The sequence below is a fragment of the Equus asinus genome, chromosome 6, assembly GCF_041296235.1.
Source record: "Equus asinus isolate D_3611 breed Donkey chromosome 6, EquAss-T2T_v2, whole genome shotgun sequence".
NCBI classification, from domain to species: domain Eukaryota; kingdom Metazoa; phylum Chordata; class Mammalia; order Perissodactyla; family Equidae; genus Equus; species Equus asinus.
In genome coordinates this window covers 62,848,240-62,874,322 of record NC_091795.1, presented here as the reverse complement: position 1 = coordinate 62,874,322, position 26,083 = coordinate 62,848,240, and the positions used below count along the sequence as shown (strand labels likewise).

At 45.6% G+C, this 26,083-nt stretch overlaps 2 long non-coding RNA genes across 2 annotated transcripts; one reads left to right on the top strand and one right to left on the bottom strand.

Moving 5' to 3' along the window:
• Positions 1 to 2,324: 2,324 nt before the first annotated feature.
• On the bottom strand, positions 2,325 to 14,662 carry LOC106826398 (uncharacterized). Its single transcript, XR_001396882.3, has 5 exons — positions 14,449 to 14,662; positions 9,442 to 9,515; positions 7,187 to 7,234; positions 6,068 to 6,293; positions 2,325 to 5,468 (listed from the first exon to the last, which is right to left on the bottom strand). It is a non-coding gene; the product is annotated as an uncharacterized lncRNA (long non-coding RNA).
• On the top strand, positions 11,144 to 13,131 carry LOC123286335 (uncharacterized). Its single transcript, XR_006528632.2, has 3 exons — positions 11,144 to 11,281; positions 11,674 to 11,832; positions 12,560 to 13,131. It is a non-coding gene; the product is annotated as an uncharacterized lncRNA (long non-coding RNA).
• Positions 14,663 to 26,083: the final 11,421 nt, after the last annotated feature.

Genomic DNA, 26,083 nt, shown 5'->3' with positions numbered 1-26,083 from the left:
CCTGAATCCTCCTGAGTGAACCCTCTGCCAACCCCCCAGATGTGCTCTTGCTGTTTTCCCTTACGGCCCTGCCTCTTGGACTCCTGGCCACAGCCTGTGTCCTTAGGGGTGGGTTTGTCACCCTGGCCTTGAAAGCGCAGATTCCGGAATCAGACCGTTAGGGCTTACTTACCAGTTGTGCCACTTTCTAGCTGTGTATGATCTTGGACACGTTGGCATGTTCTCTTGTGCTTGAGTCTCTGTGTCTATGACACATGTGCATTCACAGTGAAGATTAAACGGGAGGCACGCAGAACAGCACGTGGCACATACAGGCACTCAACGAACGTTAGCCGTGATTGTTTGATTATTGTTCCTCCCAGCCCCAGTTCACCAGGTCACAGCTGCCTGTGCCGAGTCTTAAGCCATTATACCCTCCACTTCTCCATCTTCAAGGCCTTTTTATTATTTTATTTTATTTTTTTAAGATTTTATTGTTCCTTTTTCTCCCCATAGCCCCCTGGTACATAGTTGTGTATTTTTAGTTGTGGGTCTTTCTAGTTGTGGCATGTGGGACGCTGCCTCAGCATGGCTTGATGAGCGGCGCCATGTCCGCACCCAGGATTCGAACCAGCGAAACCCTGGGCCACCACAGCAGAGCGTGTGAACTTAACCACTCGGCCACGGGGCTGGCCCCCTTCAAAGGCCTTTTTAGACCTGCCTTTCGGGCCAAGAAGCCATTGACTTCTGGAAAATTCTTAGAAGGGAAACGTACAGAACTGTTCCTAATAAGCAGAAAGAAGAAGAGGGGCTTTAACTGTGCTTTTCTTTTTCATCTAAAACTCTGCTCATTGACTTGCAAATGAGGAATTGCTTCCAGGTTCCTGGCCAGCGTTTGCCACAGCTAAGCCAGGAGTGAACTTGGAAGCCGAGAACCTGGGAGAGGCACCTGTTCGGCAGAGGCAGGGGTTTTTTGTTTTGTTTGTTTTTTTCAGGGAAACTTTTTCTACTTCAATATTCCTTATTTGGGACACAGACTGACAATCCCTTCCACTCATGCAGGGAAGTGTGCTCCCAGCCATTTGCTAAGAAGACACGGCAGCATCTGCCTCCCTTGTGACTATAAGAGCGCAGGGAGCCGGAGTGTGCGCGTGCCTCGAAGGCTTTCATTCCTATAAAAGAAGACAGAGCCTGTCCCTGGGTTGAGGCCAGCCCAGCCAGGTTTTAGCGTAAGAGAAGACACATAGTCCTGGGCGCCTAGAACAAGCTGAAAATGCCAGCTAGTCCCCAACTCCATACTCTGGGCATCAGCGACAGTTGCCATTGGTAGAGATGGGCAGAGGTACTGTGCTTCTGCTCTTGCATATGGCTCATGGTATCTGCATAAGTGGAAGTCAGAAGTTCGTAAGCAAAGAGTTTCCATATTTCTTTTGTACTTTGAATGACATAAATAACGGGCACCTTAGTTTTTTTGTTAGACTCTCTATTATAACCCCTAAATGCCCTAGAAAGCATGCAGAGGGTTTTGCCTTTCAGAGTTGCTTTAATCCAGGCCTGGCTCCCTTCATCTGTGGTTCCCCAGGTCCTGCCCTCCTCCCTGTGCTGCCTGCACCCCCGGCCTGGCGTCCAAATGGCTCAGTCAGGCCATCAGTGTCCACAGGAAAGAGGAAACGAGACAAGTCTAGCCCAACAAGAGTCCAGAGAGCCACCCTGATTGGACAGCTCTCCCCACCTGGAATGTTCTTCCTGCAGGCTCCTCGTAATGAATGCCACCCCTAAGCTGCGCCCACCTGAAGGCCCCACAGAAGGGCTCCAACCTCCTCCGAAGCACACAGCTCCTGCCCCTGTGGCTCCCTCAGAACCCGTGCTCCAGGTGTGAACCGCCTCGCAGGACAAAGTGATCGCCAATGAGCTGAACAACCTTCTGGTTCCCTGATTCCTTCTCAGCTCCCGCGGGAGACTGTTACACGGTTCTAGGAGGGAACAGGTGAGCTGTAGTCTGCCTTTGCACGGCTCCCTCTTCTCTCCGCAGACCCACACTTTCGCATTCTGTCTCCCCTGTGCCCTGGCTGGGCTGGGGAACTGAGCCAAATTCCGTGACCCACACCAGGAGGGGACACGTGACTCTGGCTTCCCCAGTCCAGGCCCTAAATAGCTGAGCTCCCCAGGCCTGGAGCACGAAAGTGTGTTGATTATACTGACCATGGGTTTTATGAGTATCCAGGAATTCAGATAAGGAGCAAGCAGAATTAATTATTAGCGAGAAATGATTCCTCATCCCCCAAGTTTCTCCCTTATTCTCTCTGACCCTGACAGGAGAAGCTGCTTTCAAGAGCCACAGACGATGCAGTGGGACTTCAGCTGAAATAAATAAGAACCTGTTGAACGTGTTCTTTGCTTAACTCAACACACGTTTTTTGAGTATCTATTATGTGCCAGGAAATGTTCTGGATAGTAAAAATATTTCAATGAACAAACAGATGAAGTCACCATCCATATATGTCCTTTTTCCAGAGGGGAAAGACAGACAATAAACAAATAAATGAGTTTATTATTTAGAATGCCTGTGGTGATAGTACTTTGGAGGAAAATAAAGTTGAGGAATAAGATAGGGGATGAAGGGAGTAAGAGAAAGTTTGGGATGTTCAACAGGGTGGTCAGGGAAGGGTTCATTGATGAGGTGACATTTGAGCAAAGACCTGAAAGAGAGGAAGGATCAAGCCCTGCCAATGGTTGGGGGAAGGGCTTTCCAGGCAGAGAGAGAGCAAGTGCAAAGGCCCTGTGGTGCGGGCAGGTCCAGAGTGATGGAGGAACAGTGGGAGGGTTGAGTGGCTGGAGCAGAATCAAAGTACTTGGTGCTCAGGCCTGGGTTTGGCCTTGAGGCCGATTTGAGAGAAGGGAACAACACATTCCTTGGCCTGAAGGAGGCAATGAGCCTCTAAAGACCATACAGCAAATGCTAAAATAGCAGCACACCCAGGAAAGATGGAGTTGCAATCCATGCTGTGCAAGTTCAGAAGAGAAAACTCAGGACGTTGGAGCAGGCAGAGAGGGCTTCAAGGAGAAGGTGGAGACCAGCGGGAGAGGCTCTGCAGGCAGGGAGTGTGGACACAGGGCACGCTGCAGGGCATTCTGATTAAATATCAGTGACATTCTCTGTGCCCTGAGCAACTTGGGATTATTGCAGCTTGAGATTTTTAGAGACAAGTCAACAGAGGTTCATAATGTGCAGGTATTTTCTCTGAGGAGGAGAAATTCCGCAACAAGGCTTCTGTCTTTCCTCATTACAAAGGTCCTGCTGCCGTATAGCACGAACGTCTTCCAGACATCAGCGTTAACTCATCAGCGTTAACTCAGTGAGAGGGAGTTGCAGTAGACGGGCAAGACTGACCAGCAGAAGGGACTGGACTGCCCAGAGCAGCCTCCACGGTGCCACTCAGGAGCTGCCCTCCCCCCAGAGCCCTCAAGGGCTCTCGATGCCACACATTTTTCCTGCTTAGCCTTTGCCTCCTGTTTTAAGGCAAATAACCCTGGGAGGATCATATTTTGGGCCTAGCACACATTTATGCCTGTGGTTTTCCTTAGTTTGTTGTTTTATTCATTCATTCGTTTATCCATCAATTCACTCAGCAAATATTTATTCTCAGCTTGTCAGTGGCTACCTGTGTGACCCCCACCCATAGGGAAGTTCATCTGTACCCATGAAAACTTGATAAATCATCTTTAATAAAGCCCAGTAACTTAAGATGCCACATAGACAGGACCAGAAAGATGGTCCCTACCCTCTGCTACAGCCGGGGCGAACTCCCTAATTTATGAGTCCTGGCGCAAAATGAGAATACAGGGTCCCTTGTTCAAAAAGCAGGTGAAAAGTGCCACTAAAGGCACTAAAATATGAAACTTTTCCCTTTCTTTTGAGGAAGATTAGCCCTGAGCTAATATCTGCTGTCAATCCTCTTCTTTTTGCTGAGGAAGACTGGCCCTGAGCTAACATCCGTGCTCATTTTCCTGTACTTTATACGTGGGACGCCTACCACAGCATCTGGATCCGAACCAGCGAACCCCGGGCCACGAAAGCGGAAAGTGCGAACCTACCACCAGCTGGGCCATGGGGCTGGCCCTCCCTTCTTCCATGGTCTCTCTCACCTGCTCATGGCATCTGTTTGCTATTTAATCTTATGCTTCCTCAGGCGCAGGGATATTTGTAAGATGAGCGCAGACCCTCGCAGGCTCCCTGACTGCATATTCACACACAGCCACCAGCGCCGGGACGTCTCCTCTGGCCAGCCGCCAGACTGGCGTGCCACGCTCTTGGCAGATCCCAAGGTGGGATGGGAGAGCCCCCCAGGATTAAACCTCTGTGCCAGGTCATGCTCAGTAGTTGGATCGAAGGAAGGTGACAGTCTCACCTCTGTGGCTACCCGCCAAATGCACTGTGGCACTGCCAGCCCAGGGCAGGGATGGCTGCCACATGCCTCTCCCAGAGGTGCTGCAGGGCACGCGTGTCATGCTCAACTGTAATCCTCCCTGTGCCCATATCCAGGCCCCTACCAGGGGCGGAGGCGGACAGCAGTGTGGGGCAAGGGCAGGGAGGGGGAAGCCAGGCGGGGCCTCCCCAGCCAGGGAGCAGGGAACAGACGCTGAGAACCCAGCCCGGGGAGGCAGGGAGGCAGGGAGAGGCAGACCAGGCACGAGTGAGGCTCCAAGCCCCGGTGCGTGCTTCACTGGGCCACCGGCCTTCACTCATGAAACATAAATTCAAAGACAATCTTATTAAGAATGGTGAAATTATTCTTAAAACTATCTTCTTGAATAATTCTCAAAATGATTAAAGGTAAAAGTATCAAGACAGTGGCCACAGAGCATTAACCCCCAAGTGCGGGACCCTTCAAGCGTGGAGCCCTTCTGAGTGTGTGGCCCCGTGCAACCACATTGGTTGCACACCCATGGCTACAACTTTCAGTGTACACATCTTACGGTTTAGTCCTCGGCAAATTTTCTTGCTCCCAGTTGCTCCTGTCAAAGTAGAGACTGGTCCTCAGTCGGGCATTATGGAGGCGGGAAGCTCCTGGCTGCAGGAATGAGCACTTGGAGAAGGCCTAAGGAGAATAGTTGAGCATCCTAAGATTCAGACCACTGTCGTCTCATCGGCCTCTTCCAGATGCTAAAAAGCCCCTCAGGGTCTTGGGGGTCCGGTTGGTTTGTGTCAGAAGTAATAACGTGCATTTTGTTTATTTTTTAAAACTGGAACATGCTTACATTTACCAGCCTCCGAAGTCAGAGCCGTGTTTCATGTTTCCCAGAACGCTTTGAGAAAGGTTCCCCAACATGTTCTTTTTTTCTCCCTAAGGTGAAGTTTAACCCTAACACTTAACACCACTGGTTACTGGCGAGTAGTGTTGAGAACATCTCTTTTAGGCTCCATTTCTTATCCTAAGGTACTTGATGAATATGCACCCACACTTCACTCTGGAAGGTTTTGAAGGCCTCTGAAGAAAATGAAAACAGATTTTGAGTTAAATGTGATAAAGGAATAGAGAGAAGATGCCAGTAAAGTTCTCACTTTGATTTCACAATCCCCCTTTGTGGAGATCCAGTTTCACAAGAATGGAAAAAAGGCCCTAAGCATGTGAGCTTGGTTCAATACCCAAACACAGCACTAGGCAACTGAGACCATTGACCTTGAGTTATTTGGTCACACAAGCGTATCTGAATAAATCTTAAATCTCTGCTGGGCCCTTTTTCCTATGTCTGCCCAGAAACAGTCCCCGGCAGCACCGGCATGTGCCGGCGTCGAGAATCAGCAGCGCCCGGGCCAGCCAGCAGCGCGGCAGAACTTTCCCTCAAAGGGGTTTTTGGCGCGATGCGTTGCAGGGCCAGCAGCCAGCGAGAAGAGGTGGCGGACTCTCCGCGGCGCCCACAGGCTGGGAGCCTCCACCCCGAGAGCGCTGCAGAGGCCCAGAGCGAGGCTTTGGGAGGGGGCCAAGGTCCTGCAAGCAGGTGGGTGGGGCTCGGAGCCATTGTTCTTTGAACATTTATGCCAAGGTGACCTAATTCACTAAGCACCGGCTGGGGAAGCTAGATATACCTGTTTAAATCCAAAGCCAAAGACAGTAAGCGGTGTTTTCTGAGGGAGAGTGGCGGTTGGAAAATCATCCCGTGTCAGCTTTGTCTCCCACCTCGCGCTGAGAATCGACGCCTCAGTTTTTCCCAGCCGTGGGAAAAGGACCCGAGAGCCCTCCTGGTTTTTGATGAGCTATACCGCAGGGGAGCCAGCAGGGGGCAGTACTGCATTTCAGAGTGGCATCTGAGAACTATTAAACAATTTAAATGAAGAATTTGAGTCCCCCTCCTTAACACCGCCCCGCCCCCCCCCCCCCCCCGACTCCCTTCACATTCTTAGTTGCTTGTCTAGAAGACAGGCCTTGTTTTCTTCTGTTTCCTAATTCTAGAGAACCTTAAAGCCATTCTGAAATGATTTCTGTTGCTGTTATGAGGGAGCAAACACATTTCCTCACTGGGGTAGCCTTGAGCAAAATTGTATCATCCTGGACTCCGCCCACAGGCCAAGGCCGACTGGATTTTCTTTGCTTCCTTCAATTCATAAATACATTCTCTCTTTCTCTCTCTCACTCTCTCTCTTTCTCTCTCTTTCCTTTCATGGTCGTTTTAAGCTTGCTCTTTAGCTCTGTAATGCAAGGCTTTGCTCCCCATTAAAAGCAATGTCAGGCATCAGTGAGCAGGTAGGAAAAACATTTCAGGAGGTAGCGAGCCTTCTCAGCAAACCTGATATCAATCCTACCTGGAAGGCGGGTCCAGCCAGTAGTGACTGAGTCTGAATCTCTGGTCCCTGAAATGCCAGCACCTCCAGCTTGAGGTCCTGCCTCCTAACTCTGGACCCAGCTCTCCTTGCTGGTGACAGTCATGGCTTCCAAGCTCTTTCCTAATCATGCCTATAACTGAGCCCAGTGTAAATCTGCCTTTGAGTGCCAGAGAATTTCCTATATGGGGCATGTTTTGCTTCACCCCGTCCAAAGCACAATTAGCCAAACCTTGGCCCAAACTACAAGCTGGTGTTTGGCTGTCAGACCCCCTCCTTGCCCCTTCCTCTGCCTTCTGGGCTCCTTCTGAGATCCAGTCCCTTTTCACAGGCTCAGACAGAATCTAAAGGAGTGTTTCCTCCCAGGATGCTTTCCTCGGGTTTTACCTCTGCATCTCTCATTGGGTTGGGTATGGTCCTCCACCAGAAGTCCTACTGGGGAAAAAGAAAACTCATTCACCCTTCGTGACAAGGTGTTCATATCTTAAAAAGGGGAAAATAACCCAAAGGAATTGAGTGCTAAAGGTAGGACTCCTAGTTTTGGGGTGAGACGTATTTAAGTGGAGGAGACTAGCCCCCCGTGTAGGTAGCTGCTTCTTCACCCCGCGCTGAAGCCAGCCTTGAATCTAAGCAGCTAATATGGGGCCAAACACTGAGCCAAGGTTTGACGAGCAGCCGCCTTTGCCAAGCACTGTTTCTTTCACAGATCCCCAGTGATCTCATCACAGAGGCTGCTTCTCTGTTACATGTTGCAAGCACAGAATCACCTCTGATAACCTTCGCAGGTGATAATCAGTCTATCCTGAGCGGCTCCTACATGTTCCATACTGGACTAAGCTCCAAAAGGATAAACTTAAAGAACCCATGATCCCTTGTGGAGTTTTCCTCTCCCTCCTCCCAGGAGCTACCTTCCGTCTCTACGTTTTTCTGGTGAACTTCTAATAGGGTCATTTCAATAGACTCATTGATTGAGCAACGCTGCATCTTAGAATGACAGCGTCAGACTTCCTTACACACTCCTATTACAAACTTCAGCATGTAATGTTTCCATATGCACTGTCTCTCACAAAGGAACTCAAAACCCTTATGGACCCTGTCTCATTAGCTTCTGAAGAAGCCCTGAAGGTAGAGGAGAAGATGTGAGGCTCATTATTCTATCTGGGAACAGAGACTTGAAGAAACTTCCAGGCCTTCTCTGATATAAGAAAAGACTTGTCCGGGGTCAGCCCCATGGCCTAGTGGTTAAGTTCAGTGCGCTCCACTTCGGCAGCCCAGGTTCAGTTCCTGGGTGCAGACCTACACCACTGGTTGGCATCCATGCTGTAGCAGCAAACCACATAATAAATAGAGGAGGGTTGGCACAGATGTTCACTCAGGGAAAATCTTCCTCAGCAAAAAAAAAAAGACTTGTTCAAGCTTAGTTCTGGCCACCAATCTGTGCTTTCTAGACAACATTTTGAGTTGATAATCCTAAGGCCATTTTGTGAAACTTGCATGTGCAGGATAACAATCCTCATTCAGGAGCCAATGTTCTCTGTTGAGTTAATAAGGTAAATTAAAACATTGTGAATTGTGTGGCAGGGGGTCAGCATAAGGACCAAGGCTTAAGAGTTTGCCTGCATGGCCAACCATACCCAAGCCTTGGCAAGTCCCAGAAGATCAGCATAGAGTCTCAGGTAAAAGCAGAAATTAGAAGAACCTAGACATTTTCATCAAAATGGCAATTCATTATGATACAGACACAGGAGGAAAGGTAAAAACACAGTTGCACGACAGCATATTTGGGGAAATGACAACAGGACAACGAGTGGCCAGGAGACTGGGGGCAAGCACAGTGTGAGAAGTGGCTGGAGAATGGGGGGCCTGACCTCACGGGTCCTGTGGACTCTAGCAAGGGTTTTAGGCTTTATTCTGATAGTTCTCTGAACGGTTTAAACCGGAAAGAGACCTGATCAGATCTGCATTTTGGAGGACTCGCTGGGGCTGTGATGAGGAGAATACGTTATAGAGGCCACAGTGGAAGCAGGAGTCCAGCCAGGGGACTGTCGTCGGGTCTAGAAGGGTGGCAGTGAAGGCAAAGAAAGCCGATGGATATGAGCACTATTTAAGAGAGAAAATCCCAAGGAGGATGCAGGGACAAAGAACCCGGGACTAGAAACTGAATTTCCCAATATAGACTTCGGCATCTATTACAATTCCACGTCCTTTGAGCTGTCAGGTATCCAGGAGGGTAGCAGAGTAAACGAAGTCTAATATTTGGATTCTCAAATTCCTACTGTGTGCTGGGCACTGCTTCAAGCTCCTATAACCCATAGTTAATACGGGCTTTGGAATAAGAAGGATTCCAGCTCTGCGTTTATCAGCTCTTTGACTTTGGACAATGTGCTTAAACTTCTCATCTCTATAATGGGGTTAATAATACCTTTCTTTCAGAGTTGTTGTGAAATTCAAATATACATAAGATAGTTAATGTAAAGTGCTCAGGAGGAGGCCTGGCACATACTAAGCCCTCAGCAAGTGGTAGCTACTACTATAAGCATACATCATCTCACTTAATCCTCACATTATCCCTGGGATATAGAAATTATTGGCTCTGTTTCACAGATAAAGAAAGTGAGGTTCAGAGAAGGGAAGTAATTTACCTAGAATTTTCACTTCGGGTCATGATGGAGTAGCCGGAGTCAGATTTACCCTCTCACCATGACCAACCAGAAACCTAGACAAAAATATATAAATGTTATTAGACATTGGACAACAAGCAGCACAAGTCTGTGATCCCTGGAAGAAGGGAAACAATTGAAGAGAGACCAATGATTGCCCTGGTTTTCTGCCTGGAGGCACATTCTAGACCATGGCACAGGGAGAGCCCAGGGGACTTGGTGAGCTGGGGAGAAAGGGATGGTGGTAGGGGGTGGAGAATAGCTGGAATTTCTAGGGCAGAATTCCAGACAGGATGGGGTTACAAAAGAGAAAGAGCTTGGGGGTCCCCTTGACCCTTTGCTGAGTAGTGAGGTGTACATGAATGGAGTGAAATCAATGAAAACATCAACACAATGAGAGAGAAATGGAAGATATAAAAAAACAAATGGAATTTCTAGAGACGAAATTAACTGACTAGATACTGCAGAAGAAAAGATTGCTGAACTTGAGACATAGCAACAGAAACCAGCCAAAATGAGGAGGAGAAAAAAAGACTAAAAAATGAGCAGAGCCTCAGTGATCTGTGGGACAATGTTAAGTGATCTAACATAATTGAAGCCCTCTAAAATGCAGAGAGGGCAAAAAAATTTGAAGAAATAACAGCCAAAAATTTTCCAAATGTGATACTGTTTAAAGTAAAAAATAGTAACAATATATTATGGAATTTATAACACATGTATAAGTAAAATGTATGATCACAATAGCCCAAAGGAGGGGAGGGAAGAATTGGGAATATATTGTTGTAAGGTTCTTAAATTTTGTATGAAGGAGTATAATCACATTTGAAGGTATTCTGGGGTGTGTACTTTATCCAAGGTTGCACGTATGGTGGAGCTGTGATTCAAATCAAGTATTCCAGATTGCAGAGCCTTACGTGGAGAGAGAAGATGGGAGAACAAGCCCACACAGCCTTAGGGTCAGACACACTCTAACACAGCTTTAACGATGGCTGTGGGAATTAAGCTCTTTCACACCTGAATTGTGTCCTCTAAAAAGACATGTTCAAGTCCCAACCCCCTGTCACTGTGAATGTGACCTTATTTGGAAATAGAGTCTTTGCAGATGTTATCAAGTTAAGATGAGGTCATACTGGATTAGGGTGGTCTCTATCCCAATGACTGGTGTCCTTATAAAAAAAGGGAAATTTGGACACAAAGAGAGAAGATACACAGGGAAAATGCCATGTGACAATGGAGGCAGAGATTGGAGCGATGCATCGATAAGCCTGGGAATACCCAGGATTGCCACAACACCAGAGGCTGGAGGAGGCAAGGAAGGATCCTCCCCTAGGGCCCTCAGGAGGAGCGCGGCCCTGCCAACACCTTGGTTTTCCATGTCAGGCCTCCAGAACTGTGAGAGAATAAATTCCTATTGCTTTAAGTCACAAAGTTTGTGGTACTTTGTTACAGCAGCACAATCCCTAAAACTTACTTTTCCCTGATGTTTGCAGTCTTTACAAGGCAAAAAAGATCTAGGGGCCAAAGTGTGAAGCGAATGTTGATAGTAAGGCTCTAAATTGACAAAATAATCCAGCCTCAGGATCTAAGAGCCACAAAGGAGGGAACTGGTTGGACTGGTTTTCTCATAAAACTCAGTGACTTTAATCCCAACTAGGTGGAATTTTAATGTTAATTGATTCAGTAAGAAACGCCTGAGCAGCTGCATGGTGTGTGTGAGGCCTGTGCTAGGTGCACTGGGGAAAGCCAGATAAGTCAGAGGCCCTCTGTCTTTGAGGAGCAATCTCTAATAGAACTCGCCTCAGTGCAAGGTGTAATGGAAAAAGTAAGTGATTGGTCAAGGTACGAGGAACAGGCTGTAGGGGCTCAAAATCAAGAGAGTCATTCACTCCCACAGAGGGGGGTCAACCAGACCGCTTCACAGAGGAGGAGGAGAGGCAGGGGGAAGGGGGGGAGGAGGAGGAGCAGACATTCACCAAATAGTGCCTGACCGTGGAGAAGCTGGTCTCACGTGTCGGTTAGAGACGAGAAGAGGAAAACAAATCTACCAGAAGTGGCGGTGTTTTTCTGGGGAGCATTTCACCAACAGAGCATAATTAGGTAGTGCTCTGCTCAGAGGAGAGGGACAAAGCCGCCTAGACCCTGCTTGAGCAGGGGGCAATTCTCTGGGTTCTCAAAATCTCATCTTTTCCCTTCTGGTTCTCCACGTGGGGCCAGTGTTCATCACCATGTTCTGCAGAGACTGAGGAAGGTGGTGAAGATGGAGAAGCTGCAGAGAAGATGTGGAACTGCCAATGATCTCTTAACTACATCTTGTTAGAAAGCTGGTGGTATAAGGAGGGGGCGGGCCCTTGTCTAACATCTGCAGGATCCAGGGTGAGTACAGCCTGCATATCCAAGCTCCACCCACATGGCCAAAACCTGACACCCACTGGCCCCATTTGGGCCTCCCCAGTGGCATATCACACTGTCTGGAAAACAGACCCAGAGAAGAGAAAATGTCAGCCTTTAAAGCAGACTTGACCCTTTTGAGCAAGAAATGTTGGTGTCCTAAATACCAAGAATGTGGTCTAGAAGCAGGGCGCAGCCTCTAGTGGGCATATTCTCTTGGCCCTGTTGACCCTTACCCCATGGGAATCACATGGTTGGAACAGGCCTAGAGCAGGACCCTCGAAACCCTGGGACCCCAAGCTGACTGACCCTTAGATTTATCCGAGTCTAAGGTAGCCTTGGGCAGGAGCACTCTTAAACTCAACATGAGCTGATACTGAGTTTCTTGGTTTTGTTCCGGTGGATGGATGAACTGGTGCTAATCATCACGGCAGCCTGTGTGGAGAATTTCACAGAGGGTAAACTGTCTGAGGCGGTGGTTCTCAACTGGGGCAATTTTGCCATCCAGGGCCATTTCACAATGTCTAGAGACATTTTTGATTGTCACAACTGAGGGATGCTATTGGCATCTAGAGCGTAGAGGCCAGGGACGTTGCAAAATATCCTACCATGGTGTTCTATAGGACAGCCCCCAATCCCAAATATCAATAGTGCCGAGGTTTGGTAAATGAATTGTTATCATTTTATGTGCATTTGAATTTGCCTGCTACAGGGTACTGAGCCTAGAAAGTATGAGATCACAAGCAAGGCCCCTGAAGAAGGACCCAGAGTGATTGCTTCCAGAAAAATGGGTCAGTATCTGCAGAGATACAACTTGTTGGTGAACTCGGGACTGTACTATCAGCCTCAACAAATGGACCTGGAGCCCAGCAGTCAGCCATGTCAAGCTCCCCTAAGACCAACCAGTCCTGAACTGTCAGCACCTTTCCCTTGCGCAACTTCACCCTCCCCACCCCACCACCTCCCCACTCCTGCCATCCCTGCATCTTTGGTCTTTTTCGGGGCAGCTCTCCATTCAACTAAATCTTCAATGCTTAAACTAATTGTCTGAGTTTTCTTTGTAGCTTAAACCTTGCCTCACAGTATCTACTTTTCTTTTATCAGTCTACTCAACTCAGGACACAGACAGAATTTGAACTTAGGTCTGTGTGGTCAACTGAGCAACCAGTACCATCTCCCCAGAGCAGCCAGGGGTCTGGGAGGAATGCTTGGGGCAACATTTTACCAAATGTTTCTGGCCTCCCTCTAGCCCAGAGCAGTAAGTGGTGTTCAGGACATTCTAAACACCAGCCCCTCTACCCCTTCCCCAGGATCATGACAATTTCTTCTTCTTCTTTTTTTTTTTTTGCTGAGGAAGAGTCACACTGAGCTAACATCTATTGCCAATCTTCCCCTATTTTGTATGTGAGCTGCCACCTCAACATGACCAACAAGGAGTGGTGTAAGTCCAAGCCTGGGAAGCGAAACCAGGCCACTGAAGCAGACTGTGGCAAACTTAAGCACTAGACCATGGGCCAGCCCCTCATGACAACTTCTTAAGCTGAGTATACAGCAATTACTTAATTCTTCTAGACACAAAATAACCAGTAGCTGTGTCCACTCTGAGCCTGTGAGCAAGCAAAACCAAGTCCAAGACTACCTCCTCGTCTGCATCACAAGGCCTGGGGCCCCAGCAGTTCTCGGGTCTAAAGGCTTTTCGGGCTCCTAAAGCTTCCTCTATTTACAATAATGTTTTTCTCTGAAAATATCCCTAATAATTAGCTAAGCAAAAAAGGAAAAGGTATACTTTTATGGACACAGTCAATTCTTGGTTATTCCAGGAGGACTTCTCCCATTTTAGAAATTTCCAGCTGCTTCTTTCTCCCAGACTGTTCTTCATTCATTCCTTCATAAATATTTATCTGGCATCTACTGGATACCAGGCCCCTTAGCGCAGCCCGGGGTGTCTAGGGGTAAAGAGCCATCTTCTCTTATATTATTACCAGGCTGACTCCGAGATTCAACACCTCAGTCAGGAAAGGGAGAAAAGTGTTAATGAAATATTTGCCTTGCAATGGCAGCAGAGTAACAACGTCCTGGGAAATAATTCTTCATACTTCAGCTATTTGGGGCAATATCTGAAGGAGCCTTTAAAAAGGTGGGGGCCGGCCCCATGGCGGAGTGGTTAAGTTCACGCACTGCGCTTCTGCGGCCCAGGGTTTTGCTGGATCGAATCCTGGGCACGGACATGGCACCACTCATCAAGCCATGCTGAGGCAGCATCCCACATGCCACAACTAGAAGGACCCACAACTAAAAATACACAACTATGTACTGGGGGGCGCTTTAGGGAGAAAAAGGAAAAATAAAAAATCTTTTAAAAAAAGGAACTATAAAAAGGTGGTATCGTCGGAGAAAGGGAAGGGAAGGATTCTGAGTGACTGGTTGTTTTTTAAAAGCACTTCAATCTGATGCTTTTCCTACAAATAAATGGTACACATATCTTTCAAGATCTGAGAAGTACTAGTGAGCATCAGTTTTAGAGAGAAATAGAACAAAGCTTCTTTTCTGCGCTAAGAATATATTAGCTTAATGTTGCTTTTTTAAAAAGTTTCCACTGACCTTAAAAGCATTGAAATCTAAGAAACTGGATTTTGGAGTTTGACGTTGAGGGAATCCCAGGGTTGTGGACGCACAGCGACATCAACAACAAAGACAAAAGGGAAAAGAAAAAATGGGGCAGCCGCCTGAAAGACTAGGAATCCTGGTCCCAGCAGGGAGCCAGGGGGACTGCCAGGCACACAGGCTGTTCACGCCACGTGACCGTTCTCTCAGCCTTCCCCTGGGGCCGGGAGACAAAGGCGAGGGGAGGAGACTGGAGGACAAAGAGCAAGAGCTGTAGAAACCAGCTCTGGGGTGAGGATGCCACCGTTACCGGTCTGAGTTTCTGCCTTTGTTTTTTATCTCATGAAGCGAGTTAAAAATTAACCCGAGCTTGTAAAAAGACTCATAAGTAAGTAAGTAAGAAAAAGCACCTGTGGGGACTTCTGAGGGTAGCTGCTTATGCAGTCTGTTCGCCATGCTGAGACCGGCGAGCAGAGGGAAAGGCTTTCCCGACAAGCTCGAGCCCCCAGCTCCTCCTTTCAGGGTCTCCCTTCCTACGCCCGCTCGAATCTGTGAGCAAACCTCCTCTCCCTGCCTCCACCTTAGCATTTACCCCTTCAGTGGCCTATGCCTGGCCTAAACCCATTATGGAAGAGAAAACTGGCTAACGAGTGTCACCAAATGGCCAAATGGTGGGAAAGGAGATCATTTTTTTGTTATTTGATGTTGTTTAGAAAAATGCAAACATCATGATAATGAGGCCAGTCTAGAAGATGCGGCCAAAGCAGGACAGATTTCAGGTCCTGGAGGGCTGTGGAATCCATTTTCCCTGGGTACAGTGAAACTGTTTCCTCTAGCTTCACCTTTATGATGATTTCCATTATTTGGAATGTTTATGAGTTTCTCTCTCTCTGTCACGCACCCCCCCCCCCCCCACACACACACACACTGAGAGCAAGATGCAGTTTAGAAATCAAATCTCTGTTGAACAGACTATGAATTTAAACTTCGGAGAAAAGGAATAAAAATCCCACTTCTGACATTCAATGTTGAGTTTATCTGCCGAGGCTTTTTATCATTTGTTTTGTCTTGGGCTCCTACCAACTTCTCCTCCCCTCTGATTTCCCTTTTGACTGATGGAGAGAGATCCTGGAGTTGCAGGCTCGTCTGGTCCCTTTCCGATCTTGGAGTAAGGATGCATAGTGATGAGGCCCGGTAGGCAGATATAAAGAAACAACAAGTAATATGTTTTCCTTTCTTGCTTTTTAGTCTGTCATTAGCTCTAAGGGCACGATTTTTCTTTACTTTTCATTTTTTTGAAATTGAAATATAATTTACATACAAGAAAATGCACAGATCTTAGGGGTACGGTCCAGGGAGTTTTGACAAATGCACATACTTGTGTAACTCACACCTCCATCAAAATAAAGAACACTTCCATTATCCCTTCCCCCCAAATTTCCTTGTGCCCTTTCCTGGTCACTCTCCTCTGAACCTCACCCCCCTCCTGGGCAACCTTGTTTTGAATTCTATCACTTGAGATTCACTTTGCCTGTTCTAGAATTCCATACAAATGGAATCATACAGTATGTAGTCTTTTTATCTGGCTTTTAGTGCTTAGCATAATGTTCTTGAGATTCCTTCACGTTGTTGCAGGTCTCCGTAGTTTGTTTTAAAGGTACTTCTGACAACAAAACCCCACAGTGTATTAGGCACCCTCTAGATAGAGTCTGATCTTAGGCACTGTGCTTGGTGTTGAGAGTGTGGTGGCTTTGTTCTGTGTCAACTTAGCTAAGCTGGAACTATTTTCCAGAGTTCCCTCCCCTGGATATTCCAAGTGAGTGTTGGCTACAAGAGAAATTTGTGTGGTATTTGGAAGATGTAAGTGGAGCAGCAGCCATGTTTTTAATGCTCTGAAGGTGTGCAGGGCACCAGGCACCGGGGCAGCTCACGTGCTCTGCTGGTCCACAGGCGTGGGGCAACATCCAGGCCCGCAGCTCTCCTAGCTCCCACCACAACTCCCTTAGCTTCTCCACGGTCTAGGTCAAGTGCGTGTGGCTCCAGGTGAAGGTGACAGCATCTCCTGCAGGGCACCCATCGCATCAGGGTTGGAAGTAGTGGGTTTTAGTTTGTCCTCATGAGTTCCCATTTGTCATTGCTCTCGTTCAAGTCCAGCTTTCTTTTCTGACTGCCTGTATGGTGACCTATAGTGACCAAAGGCTGAACACTAGATGCAGAGGCAGCAGCCTTGCTGTCTTCTACCAGTTTCCACAATTGTGTAATTGAATTTAATCCCTATAGTAAAACCTTTATTCTATATCATTCATAATATTTCTGCTTCTCTGGTTAAATCCTGACTGATTCAGGAAGGACTAAAAGTCAATGTCCACATGGGCAACGCATCCAACGTGAAACCTAGCCTCCTCGCTCCTTAGGTTTGGAGCCCAGCATCCACTGCAGCAGTTCTGCTGTGGCTACACCCTGGACTCTGAGAACACCTGGGGTTGCTCCACCTCTAGACTTCCAGTATAAATTCTGGTTCCCTCACTACACCTGCTCCCGGACCTCATCTAGACTGCCTGCCCTTGGCATTCCCCTTCATCTAAGTCTGTCAGCCTCCTTCTGGCTTCCGTTTGTCTCTTCTCCTGTCTACACCTCATAGAACCACCTGAACCACTTTCTTGCCAGCAGCTTCAGTGCTGTTAAGAAAAATTATCCAGGGCCAGCCCGGGTGGTTAAGTTCAGCACACTCCGCTTCAAGTGACCTGGATTCGATTCTCAGGCATAGACCCACACTGCTCTGTTAGCAGCCATTCTATGCTGGTGGCCCACATACTAAAAAACAGAGGAAGATTGGTATGGATATTAGCTTAGGGCGAATTTTCCTCAGCAAAAAAAAAATTATCCAAACTTGGAAACAAGGCAAGAAGGTGACTGCATGTCCTTTCAATGTTTAGCACAGTTTAACAGGCTCACCCAAGATTATTTAGTTATCTAGAAGAAAGAATCCAAGTTTGACTTTGCTATTTACTATTCATTGCAGCCCAGACACTGCGAAGTTACATGGTACCTTACAGATTTTTGTCTAATAGAGATGTAAATGACTTCTGTCCAGTGGAAAAGATAAACTATGGTTTTGTTGCCCTGTAGGACACCAACCAGTTTTGTATCTAACTTAGCAAACGTATCGTAACATTCCCTTTTTTTGCCTGTAAATACCTAGGGGTTTTTGCCTATAAATACCTTGCTCTTGGAACAAGCTTTACCATCTTACTGGTTCAGTCACTAACTGATGAATCTTTGACATATGTTCATTTCATATTTGTATCAGAATCACATTTTTAAATTTTTGAAAATTATACGTTGACAATACCTTCACTCCTTGTCCATTTTGAACATCAGCTCTATAAAACATCAAACCTGTACGCATCCAGCCATTTGCACCAAACTGTTCTGTGATGTGGTTTTCCTCCAACAGTGTCCTTCAAGACCAGATATGGATAAAGCAAATATGGTTGCTCTGCAGTGGCTTCATCAACTACCGCTCTTTCATATATCTCCACCTTCTTTCTTGACTTCTTCCCCTCAACCACCAAATATGCTCAAATTTTGCCCATCTTGAAAAAAATATCACTCTTGACCCAAGAACATCCAAGCACGGGGGCAAACACTGTGGTTACTGCCTGGATTATCACACTCTTGAATCACTGGCCTTTCCTCTCTGTTGGAATGGGAAGAGCCAAGAGTCAAGTAAGAAATTAAGGGAAAGGAGGTAAGGCACGTCTGTTTTGGTTCTTTCTTTTTTTTTTTTTTTTTGAGGAAGATTAGCCCTGAGCTAACTGCTGCCAATCCTCCTCTTTTTGCTGAGGAAGACTGGCCCTGAGCTAACATCCGTGCCCGTCTTCTTCTGCTTTATATGTGGGACATCTTCCACAGCATGGCTTGCCAAGTGGTGCCATGTCCGCACCCGGGATTTGAACCAGTGGACCCGGCCGCCAAAGTGAAACGTGTGCACTTAACCACTGTACCACCGGGCCGGCCCATGTTTTGGTTCTTGACTTTAGGTCACCCCTACCCCAAGCAAAAGTAGTTTCTCATATTTTCTAGCTTTGCTTACTGGATCCTCCTAGAACCTGAGTTTTGAAGCCAAAACCTCACTTACAACATTGTATTCCTTTGCTAGCCATACACTTTTGTGCATGTATTTCATACGAGGACCTTCATTCACTCCATCATTTATTCATGCATCATGTACTTATTATCTACATAAACAATGAATTGTGATAATTGCTGAAGATATAACGGACAACAAAGACCTGGTCCTTGCTGCACAGAACTCATAGTCTTGTGTAAGACTCTGAGTCTTACACAAATAATCAAATAATCTCCAAATACAAAATTATATCTGTAAAAAGTACAACAGAGATGAGCTATCTGGGACTCCAGGAGGATCTGACCTGCCTGCTAGGGTCAGTAAAGGTTTCTTTGGGAAACAATGATCATGCTGAAGTCTGAAGGATGAGTAGGTATTAATTAGACAAAACTGAGGAGGCCGAACATTTCAGACAGGGGGCAGAGCATGCGTAAAGCCCTGCTGGAGTGGGGAGGGGCGAAGGAGAGCACACCATGCCAAGAGGAGCAGAAAGAAGATAGAATGACAAGGGCTCAGTGAGGCTGGTTGGCTGGGACCACACCGTGAGGGCCCTGGAGGGTTAGGAATTAGGATTTCAATCTTAGAACAATGGAAAGCCACTGGAATGAACATGAGGTAACCAGATTTGTGTTTTGGAAGATTCCTCTGGTTGTTGTATAGAGAATGAGTGGGAGTTATGTGTACTGTAAGTGGATGTAGGAAGGGGTGGCTAGTTGAGACCCAGATTCAGGTATTCCTGGGTGCTGTACATCTCCATCTCACACCATTCATTCTCACACACCTTCATCTTTTTCTCTGTTCCTCCCTAGAGGTCTCAAAATACCCTGTTTCTACCTCTACCCCAGCATTTTTTTTAGTGTATTATTGTTGTCTCTTTCATTAACATGAACACATCTCATTGGCGATGACTGTGTCTCCTTCATCTCTCTCCCTTCCTCACCCCCGAGTGTTTTTAGCCTGATGACTGATGCATGGGGATTTCCAAATAAATGTCTGTAGATCTGAAGGGTCTCTTCCTCCAGTTTTCACTCCAAGGTCTGGGAAAGTCTGTACTCATCCCTCCACCTCTTCATCTCCCATTCATTGCCACCTGCTCTATATTCTGCCCCCCATCGTTCCACTGAAACTTCTCTTGCTAAGATCCCCACAACTTCCTGGTGGCCAAGCACAGTGGACAGTTTTAGTTCTTGCCTTAGCTTGAATTCTGCCCATTGATTTCTTTGAATTGTCCCCTCCTTTTTGAAAACTTCTCAGCCCTAGTTTCCATAACTCTACTCTCTTCTGGTACGTTAACTCTCTGGTTGTTTCTTCTCAATGTTCTTTAAGGACTCTTGTTCCTCTGTCTGTCCTGCAGATATTGGTATTCTCAGAGATCCAGTCCCAGCTTTCTTTTCTTCTCTTCCTGGGTGACTAATTCACACACACTTACAATTTCAATTATGATACTGATAATTCTAGTATCTCTCCATGTATCCATTCAAAAACTTTCTTCTTAGCTCCAGACATATGTTTCCCACAGTGTACTAAATATCTGTGCCTAGATGTACAGCAAGCACTTCAGATTCAAATTTGAAGTCATTCTCTCCTTAGAATCCATTGCCAAACCTGCTCCTCCCCTTTACTCCTTGTCTATGTAAATGGTACAAGCGTTTACCCTGTCACCAAGTCCAGAAGACTAGAGTCATCCTAAATTGCTCCCTTTTCCTTATCACCTACATCCTGTTGACTCTACCTCCCAAGCACCCTCTTCTCCAGGACCTCCTCCCTGCCAATGTCACTTCAGGCCCTTCTTCGCTCTCTCCTTTTATACTGTCTCCCTGCCTCAATCTTCTGCCCCTCCAATCAATCGTCTGTATCACTATCAAAGAAATTTTTCCATGCATCCGATCCCATCACTAGATGAAATCCAAACTCCCTTATCATCTAGCCTCACCTTCAGCTTCGTCTCCTGCCATCTCCCCATATGCACCCTATAATCTAGCCATATTCAACTACTTTTAGCTTCCCAAACTTGTCACACAGTTTCCCCATCTTTAGACCTTTGTATAAACTGTTCCCTCTGGTTCGAATGCCCTTTCCCCACTGGTTGGCCTAGCAAATTCCTGTTCATCTTCAGGACAATCAGAGCATCCCCTCCTCTGTATCGCCTTCTCTGTGCCCTCATAGCACCTTGACATTTCTATACCATACCAACATACAGATTATCTTCTACTGTAGTCATCTTGACCTGCCTGTGTCCTAGACTGTGAATTCCTTCAGCAGATTAACCCCATCTTATCCATCTTAAAATTGCCAGCCCCTTGTGGCTAATCCAGTAAACCTTAATTGGAAAGATAGATTATTAAATGAAAATAAAGTCTCTTTAGTCAAGAAATTTACTATTGGGCAAATTAAGCTAATGCATAAATAAAAATGGAAAAGGAATGTAGAGCTATATACAAGTGAATGGAAATCAATAAATTCCCATTACTGATAAGACAAGCACCTTGAGTCTATTGGATAGAGATGGATAATTCACTGAATGATATTGGGAAAATGGGTCACTTTTTTTTTTTTTTTAAGATTTTATTTTCTCCTTTTTCTCCCCAAAGCCCCCCAGTACATAGTTGTATATTCTTCGTTGTGGGTCCTTCTAGTTGTGGCATGTGGGACGCTGCCTCAGCGTGGTCTGACGAGCAGTGCCATGTCCGCGCCCAGGATTCGAACCAAGGAAACACTGCGCCGCTTGCAGCGGAGCGCGCAAACTTAACCACTCGGCCACGGGGCCAGCCCCGAAAGTGGGTTACTTTTTAAATATCTTAATTTAAAGTCCTGACCTCATGCCACGCCCCAAGATTAAGTCCATATGAATTAAAGAATTACTGCAAATAATAAAATCATTTTAAAAAACTGGAAAAATTTATCAAATAGTTATTTGCTTTCTGGATGAGAAATCTCTTTCTAAGCGCAATGATAATGGAAAAAAAAACTAAAAAAGGCTGATAGATATGACTATACGAAGATGTAAATCTTCTGTGAATCAAAAATGTAAAATTATACATCAAACAACAAACTGGGAGAAACACCTGTCTATAAGTATGGCAAAGGATTTTTATGCAAGAGATTATAAAAGTTGATTTTTAAAATCACTAAGGTGTCACTAGAAAATAAACAAAGGACACACACATAATTTAAAGAAAAGAAAGTATAGGGCCGGCCCGGTGGCGAAGCGGTTAAGTTCACACGTCCCGCTTCTCGGTGGCCTGGGGTTTGCCGGTTCGGATCCTGGGTGCGGACATGGCACTGCTTGGCAAGCCATGCTGTGGTAGGCGTCCCCCATATAAAGTAGAGGAAGAGGGTCATGGATGTTAGCTCAGGGCCAGGCTTCCTCAGCAAAGAGAGGAGGATTGCCAGTAGTTAGTTCAGGGCTAATCTTGCTCAAAAAAAAAGAGAAAAGAAAGTATAATGGTTAATAAACAAATTAACATCATTAGTTATCAAATAAATACAAACTAAAACAATGGTTAGACACTATTTTTTTTGCCTATCAAATTGACAAAGGTTTAAGAGATGATAACAGTCAATGAAAAGGAGGGTCCACTGGGCCACGCACTCATGGGGAAAGCTTAAACAGAATAACTCTCAGGAAGGCGCTTTGCCAATAAGTATCAAGAGGCTAAAAATGCTCACAGCCTTTTACTCATTAATTCCATTTCAAGAATCCCATCCTATGAAGAAAAGAGAGATATAGGTCAAAGTTTATACAAATGCAAATAAATTTATCTTGACATCTCATATAATAGTGAAAAATTAGAAGCAACCTAAGTGTCCAAGAATAAGGAAATTATTACTTAATTATAACTTTGTCATACAATGGAATAGTATGCAATAATTTTTAAAAGTCATGTCTTTGAAGAATAATTAATGGCATGAAAAATATTTGTGATATAATGTTAATTAAATAATCAGTGTATAAAACTATATAACATGTGATTCAAATTTTCTTAAAAATAAATGTTCTATGACATTCTAAATATGAATATAAACATTCTAGAAAAATAAACGTGGAATTATGAGTGATTACGGTTTTCTTTTTTTTATGGTTTTCTTTTTAGGCTTCTAGATATTCCTCTGAGCATGTGTTATTTATATAATTACAAATCAGTTTGGGTTTTTTGTGACATGTGTAGGTTTGAAGGGACACTGAAATCCATGTGGAGATAAGGTCCATCAAGAAAAACTGACTGCCCTGCGGGGATTTGCAGGTGATACCATGTTCTCCTCTAGTCTTCCCATCTGCTGGAGATTCATAACTCACCAGCATCAGTTAGAAAACTGTGCTTCTACCAACCAGGCATGTATCTTGGGCAGAGCCAGCTCGTGGGGAAGCGGTGTGGTACCCTGGCTTCCAGCCTGGCTCTGCTTCTCCACCACTCTCTCTCCTCTTGGGCAGCTACCTCACTGCCCCGCGTGTATTTATAAAATAGAGTCAGTAATGGTAACACCTGACACCCATTTCAAAGAATGAAGGTCCCCTCTAAAGATGAGCGCCCAATTACAAGGTCCTTTTGGAATCAATCAAAAGTTATTAAGTGCCAGAATTTACCTGATGCACAAATAAATATTTCTCTCAGTTCTCATGACTCAGACATAAATTTTAAGGTTGACAACAGCATTTAACAAGTTGATGCATATATGCTAGCTATGATTTCACAAATTATTGAAATGTGGTAGCTTAAGGTCCAAGTTATTACAATTTGTTAAAAATGGACTTGCATGAGAAATTAAAATATAATAATAAAATGCTTAATTATTAGCCAAATGCTCTCTCAGCTGAAATGCTTAGTCATTGGTCTGCCATGAATGTGTTCAAATAATAATCATTCTCTTTGGTGTTCAGAAGAATATCAGTATCCAGACTGAACCTTGGAACCCTGAAAGAAAACCAACTAACCTCCCCTGAAAGATTCTTCTGGAGGTTAGTTTATGGATTCCCCAGACCCCAGTCTCATGGTGGATTTGGGCATCATAACGTACCTTTCTTCTGAGAAGCTCAGTGTTGTACCCTAGTATTATTGTCTGATGTTAATATGTAGCTCTTTATTTTATTTATTTACTTATTTATTTTTGGAGGAAGATTAGCCCTGAGTGAACATCTGCCATCAATCCTCCTCTTTTTGCTGAGGAAGACTGGCCATGAGCTAACGTTAGTGCCCGTCTTCCTCAACTTTATATGTGGGATGCCTGCCACAGCATGCCTTGACAAGCGGTGTGTAAGTTCACACCTGGGATCTGGGCTGGCGAACCCTGGGCCACCGAAGTTGCGCCACTGGGCTGGCCCCTGTAGCTCTTTACCTTTTAACTTCACGTGTGTGTCTAATTTCTGCCAACCGGGCTGGAGGTCTTGAGAACAGAGCCTGTGTCTTTTACTTCTTGGATGCCATTAACACTTAATTTTAGAGCTGCATAATTTAAGCACTTAGTAAATAATTATGAAGTAAACAAGTTACAGATTAACCCCATGCCAGCCTGTGCTTCAGTTTGGTGATTACACAGATGCTGAACGACCCTGCTGCCTCAAACACCTCCCTCAGGGACATGCTTCTGTGCCTAAGATTCCCACTATCTCTTCCCGCTTTTGGATAAAATATCATCTCCAGGAGGCCTGTATTAAACTGTAAACAGGTGTCACTTGCTAGCACACGGTCTTTAATAAGTTCCTAGCAGGGAGCTTGGGCCTAGGGTTGTGTCCAGAGAAAGACCCAGAGAACCTAGGGTCCCACTTTGGGGTGTGCATTAGGTGGGGCACCCCAATGACAGCTGTGACAGATGAGGGGTGGAGCCTAGAGCACAAGTCCACTGGGCTGGGCACCTGTGGGTGGAGTGGAGGAATGCCTAACTGGACTGGAGTGCATCTGGACACAGTCAGAATTGATGTGTAGCATAGAGCCTTCACAAATCAACCCAGGGCTGTGGGGTATGAACCAAGTATTAGTGTGAATTCCTATCTGACCTAGGCGGACAAATGACTGATCTAAGGTTACAGTGAGAGCGCTGTCTGAGTGGGCACTAGGAGCTGGGCCAGGGCTGTTTGCAGGCTGTTCTACTTTTAGAAATAACTGCTGATCTCTTTGCAACTGAAATGAGAACCAAAGTGGGAGAACAGAGAGAAACAATTTCTAGGGAAACCAGAGGGCTTTATTAATTCCTGTTCTCATCTGGAATTGCCCTCAAGAATCATCGAGGGATGGGTTGATGTGGTTTGACTCTTGACCCACAACCAATACAGCTTCTCAATTCTGAGTGATCTGCAGATAAACATGCCTATGCCTGTATGTGTACCTATGCCTAAATGCTCTATGTATATAATTCCAGGACTTTTTTCTGTAAATGGCTTGCTAGGGTGATGGGTAGGCATCAAAAGTCAGTAGCATGCCAAAGTGAGTGGGGAGGTCATGGCCACCAGGCAGAGTGCTCTTTTCTCTACCATCCCCCAGTAGGAAGTAGGCAGGGAAGGTTCCTATGGTTACAAGGGCTTGGCTGCTTTATTACGTTCATTCTTATGGGCGTTTTTACAAGAAGTAAGCAAAGTACAAACTATTTTATAGCCTTTTGAATAGAAAGTGTGACACCCTATTTCAAAGAATGAAGGCCCTCTGTAGAGATGACCACCTTAACTACAAGCTCCTTCAGGAATAAATTGGAAATTGTTGAGTGCCAGAGCTTATCTGATACACAAATAAACATTTCTCTAAGTTTTGACTACAAAGACCTAAACTTTAGGGCTGATGGCCCTGCAGCTACATGGTGTGGGGAAAGACAGGTTTGGGAGCGGCACAGACCTGGGGTCAAGCCTTAGCGCCATCATTCATTAATGGGACTTGGGGCGTTGCCTAACTTTGGTTAACCAGTTCCCTCATTTGTAAGATGGAAATAAGTGATACCTTGTTCACAGTCTCTGTGCAGATTAAATAAGATAATGTGAAGAAAGCACATTCTGAGTGCCTGCCAAATGTTCATTCTCTCTTCTCTTCCTTTCTAAACTATCAGTTACACTAACTAACTCCTAAGGAAGATTTCTGACTACTAGCCAAGGCTCTGAAAACCCTCAAGGGTACGAAGAATCTAAAAAATAAGCACAAAAAAGAAAGCAGTCAGTTTCATTAACATTTATAATGATCTAGAACTGAATAGTAGCCAGACCAATCCTGATTCTGTTTATTCTATGTACTGGAATTATCCGTGTGGGTATCTGTCTTCCCACTGAAGCTGAAACTCCTCGAGGGAACGTATGAGGACCAAGAACCCTGAGAAGCCTGTCTTGTTGAACCTGAATCTCCACAGAACTAGTGTGGAGCCTCATAGCTAGATTGTTGATTAAAACTGAATCATTTTATCTCCCCTCCCCACCAATTGGTCCTGAAATATCATTCTCCATATATGATTTTGGATCCCCTTAAGACTTCCTCATAGGCCAGCTTTCACATTTTTGCCCCCATTTTACACCCATCAACCTGTAAC